General features: G+C 35.3%; 1 long non-coding RNA gene across 1 annotated transcript; it reads right to left on the bottom strand.

The window, feature by feature from the left end:
• Window positions 1-432: 432 nt before the first annotated feature.
• Window positions 433-5,060, bottom strand: LOC148871581 (uncharacterized). The gene is made up of 4 exons (XR_016106907.1): window positions 4,983-5,060; window positions 3,027-3,094; window positions 2,661-2,728; window positions 433-1,344 (listed from the first exon to the last, which is right to left on the bottom strand). It is a non-coding gene; the product is annotated as an uncharacterized LOC148871581 (long non-coding RNA).

Genomic DNA, 5,060 nt, shown 5'->3' on the forward strand with positions numbered 1-5,060 from the left:
TCCCAAAATCTGCATTTCAGCCAAGAAAACTTCCCAATTTTCACCAGAATTTGCACAGAGACCCTTAGAGGCCACAACATTGCATTTAACTGGGAAAATAGCACATCTTGACTATTCTAAGGCCGAAAATACCCTTAAATTGATGCCCTTAAGGCATCGAAATGCAAAGTTATCAATAAACAAAAGTGTACTGCACATTGCATTTCTAAACATCTTTAGTATGGTGTTTTTTCTCCTTCATCTTATTCCTTTCTTTCCCCTTTTTCTTCTAACCCTATACCCAAGTCTATATCATAAGCTCTCTCTATTTTAGAATGGAGGAATGATGCTATGAGAACCGAGATAGAGGCTCTACACAAGATTGACACATGGGAAGTGGTTGATTTTCATGAAGAGAAGGAGTTAGTGGGCTGTAAATGGGTGTACACCATCAAATATCATGTTGATGGCTCTATTGAGAGATACAAAGCTCGATTGATTGCAAAGGGCTACACACAGACTTATGGGATTGACTACCTAGAGACTTTTGCTCCTATTGCAAAGACGACCTCTGTGAGGGTCCTACTATCTTTGGCAGCTCATTCAAACTGGCCCCTCTATCAGCTAGATGTGAAAAATGCCTTTTTGAATGGAGAATTACAGAGAATGTTTATATGTCTCTCCCACTAGGGATGTATGGCACAGAAAGAGTGGCTTCTAGAGAAATTTGTTTACATTTCATTGCATTTTAGGAACAGTTAGCTTACATTCTTACCAAAGGAGTCTCCAAGGCCAAGCTATGACATGATACAAGCAAGATAGGCATGATTGACACCTATGCTCAGTTTGAGGGAGAGTGTGTAGAAGATGGTTCTAATGGCCCATAACCCACAGTTTTTATTTCTTCTTTATTCTTTTGTTTTGTTTTGTTAATGGGCCTTCTCCTATGGGCCTGTTAACATTAGTTTTATTTTGTTTAATTAGTTGGCCGCCCAATTAAGGGCTTACTTGTAATTTCAAAAAATTAGTGATTAATTTTTGAGTGAAATGATTAGGGAAAGGAGGGATTGTTCGAACAACTCTTCTTCTCTCCTCTTCTTCTTATTCTTGCTGTTGTCATCTCCTTTCTTTTCCCCTTTCCTTTAATCAGTTTTCTTATTCTTTTGGGACTATTTTTATTCTTGATCCATTGAAACCACTCCTATAAAAAGTAGCCTACCATACAAAGCAATGAGTTATTTAGTTGAGCTACCTCTAGATAAGCTATTTATCTCACTCCCATTGAGAAACTAAGTGCAGAAAGTATATAATTGGAATTAGGTAATGAGCTGGAGCCTTATTTTTTTTGCTATTCACCATTATAACCTGCAAAAACATGTACATGTGTCAATTCAATAGCAATTTGTCATAATGGCAACAATGGGCCATTGATGAATGATGTTCCTCATAAGAACATCCTAAGAAGATCGAATAGAAATAAAATTAAGCATGAAAAAAAATATAATTGTAAAGTTTATGTTAGAGAAATGGAGACATTTTAAACGAAAATTTCTTGCATCCTTAACGAAAATGAAGAAATAAATAAATGAATGGGTCAGAAACCTATATATCATCATTGTTAGCAGAAGTTCAAGTACAACTTAAAAATAAGGAAATGAATTTAAACATTTGATCATATTGCTAATAACTTGAGAGAATTTAAACATTTGAATGTTATAATTAAGAAAATCAATCAAGTCACAATGACCAAAAAATGAGGTATATGAAAAGTAGCAATGATCAAAGCACAACCATTTGTGGGAAAGTTCAAAGGCAAACTACTTGAGGAAAAAATATTTAGTAGGTAAACATTCAATTCCATATTAAATGCTAAAATATAAAAATAAAAAGTAAAAGGTGTGTGAATACAGATAGATATTCCAAAAGGTGAAACACCTTGCAAACAACCTAATTTTGAAACTACAAATTACATCATTAAATCATTTGAATGACAACTTAAAGTTGATTTAAAAAATAAAAAATTCCTTCCCCACATCAAAGAGTACCATAGTCCACAGAGGGGGTTGAAGGGTTTAGAAAATGAAAAAAAAATAAATAAAGCATTTGACGGTCATTTATGCTAAAATATAAAAGAAGTATTAACCAAGGTTTAAAGTATCCATACGTATTGGCTGATATGTATCATGCCAGTGGCTTCCCGATACACCCCTACAAGGGTTGTATCGGGTCAGATTATGGTTCGGAGGGTAGCTGGGACTTAAACCAACCCCTCTGAACCGATTTTGAAAAATAAAAATAAAAAAAGCATAAAAAAAGCACCATACCGGCCAAGTTGATACCTTGAACCTTGGTATTAACAATAAAAAATCTTTGATTTTTGTTGGGTGTAAGCCAAAATAAGTAAAATATGGAATGTTTTCTCATGCATTTTAGCAGGAAAAAGAAGAGAACCCAAGTCCCCATTGAAGTGAGGATGACCCAAACCAAAACCTATGCAAAATAATAAACCAAAACAAAAAATATTTCTCAGCCCAGAACAAATGAAAGGAACAAAAAATCCAACTAAAGAGAAGAAGAACGCCACGCAAATATTAAGAGCTCTAGAAAATCACAAAGGGAAAAAGAAAATAAGAAAAGCCCCATTCAAAAGTGGATAGAGGAGAGGAGGGAGAAATACATACCTTCAATTTCCTACTCCCCACCGTAAAACCCCAAATGACTTCCACTATTCAACCATCAATGATTGCTCCTGAAAAAAGATAAAGAAACAGATGAGAGGATGACCCACACCTAAACTTTTATGGAACAGTAGCAAAAAAAAAAAAAAAAAAGTTTCTCTGCCCAAAACAAATGAAAATAATGAAAACCCAACCGGAGAGTAGAAAAATGCCAAGTGAATTAGAAGAGTTCTAGTTGAAAAGTGAAAAAAAAAAAAAATAAACCTGCAAACAATAAATGAACACCAAAATAGGAATTCATAAAAGGAAAAAGAAAATAAGAAAACCCCACTGAAAAGAGGACGAAGGAGAAGGGGGAGAAATGCATACCTTCGATTTCTTATTCCCCACTTCAAAACCCAAAATGCCTTCCACTGTTCGACCATCAATGGTTGCTACTGAAAAAAGAAAGAGAAACATGAGTTACATGTTTCAATGAGAGAGAGGGAGAGAGAGAAATGAAAGAGTGGAAGGGTTTGAATTAGAGAAAGTTAGAGAGAAACATTTGGTGGTGTTTTGCAGGTTTGGTTGTAGGAAGAGAGAGAGATCATTCTAGAGTATAGGCTTCTTGGAAAATGAAAGAGAAGGAGACATTTTTGGAAGTCCTGCCTTTCATTGTTTTTTTTTTTTTTTTTTTTGCAAATTACGTGAAATAAAAAAAAATAGAAAATTAGGAAGGGGCTTTATAGGGAGTCTAGATCTTCTCCTCACAGAGCACACCTCACACTGACTTCACAGCATGTTCTAGCCGCACCTTAAGAACACTTCCCGCACTTGTATTTATTATTCAAAGGAGATGTTCCCAATATAGGGTCGGATGTGGCTGTGAGGTCGGTATGAGGTGGGCTTTGTGAGGAACACAGAGAGAGATCATTCTAGACTATAGGCTTCTTGGAAAATGAAAGAGAAGGAGACATTTTTGGAAGTCCTGCCTTTCATTGTTTTTTTTTTTTTTTTTGCAAATTACGTGAAATAAAAAAAATAGAAAATTAGGAAGGGGCTTTATAGGGAGTCTAGATCTTCTCCTCATAGAGCACACTTCACACCGACTTCACAGCATGTTCTATCTGCACCTTAAGAACACTTCCCGTACTTGTATTTATTATTCAAAGAAGATGTTCCCAATATAGGGTGGGATGTGGCTGTGAGGTCGGTATGAGGTGGGCTTTGTGAGGAATAGATCCCAATTCATTAGGAGAAAAGACGTACTAACATGGCACATCCTATTTTATTATATATAATATAGAGATTTATTTTGTCATGTCCTTTTTAAGGTTCTAAATATCGATACGCCCGATAAGCCGAAAGGGGCTCTTACTTTCTACACTCCATATTCCACCGACTTCTCAAGGATAGAAGGCTGACGTGTGGCTCATTGTGACACTAGCAAGTGCACTAGCCGTTCAAGTAGTAAAGTAGTGAATAGAGTATCGTTCCCACGAGGATTTAGGTAACAAGTATCATATTGAATTGAGTACTTCTTATCTGATTAACAAATAAATCAAAACTTTAATGAAAGCTAAAAATCCTAAACTAAAATCTGTCTAAATCATTGGCTCAATTGCCTTCAAATCAGGTTAGAAGAGTAAGCAGTAAATGACAATTTTAGAATTCAGCAATCTATCAATTTGGATCATTCGAATAAATCATGATTGAACCTTGGTTTGGTGAAACCCCAAGGTCATGAACAGCCTCTCTCAAGCGCATGTTCATCCTATGCATGAGTGACGATTCTTCTATCTCTAGCAAGAATTTAATCCCCATGCATGCATTTCTTCAAACACTTCTAAGGCATCAATTTAAATCTGAATTGATCACCAACTGAATTGTCCAAGTTATCTCTAACCTTGCACTCAATTCAGTTCTTGAATAGTAGATCTGAATTTCTAGAGTCTCTCTCAAGCACTCTAGGAATTCCAAGCTTTAAATCCATTCGGCCAATCTGAAATTTGCAAATCTGAATTCTCTTTCAAGTAATTCAGATCTTGCAATCTTAGATCTGAGATTCAGATCTGAGTTTTGAAGGTTAATTGGCCAAACTAATATACAATTTAACCCCCATTCAAGAAACTTCAAGTACAATTCATAACCATTCGAATAAATCAAAAAGAATTTGATTGTTGAACTAAAATTTTACAAGCTGAAATACATCAAGAAAGAATGGAATAAGGAGAAAGATGAAAGAAAATATAACAAAGAAACTGAATTCAAATTAAAGGAGAATGAAACTACAATTGAGTTATTACAAAAGATCTCCAAATCATAAATCCCTAATTTCGAACTCACCTTCTTCTTCTTGTTTGCTTGACTTTAACTTCCTTCAGCCCTTCTTCCTCTTCTTCCTTGCGCCTAGCCTTCTTTTCT

The sequence above is a fragment of the Nelumbo lutea genome, chromosome 2 (assembly GCF_056320005.1).
Source record: "Nelumbo lutea isolate HS-2025 chromosome 2, American lotus-T2T, whole genome shotgun sequence".
NCBI classification, from domain to species: domain Eukaryota; kingdom Viridiplantae; phylum Streptophyta; class Magnoliopsida; order Proteales; family Nelumbonaceae; genus Nelumbo; species Nelumbo lutea.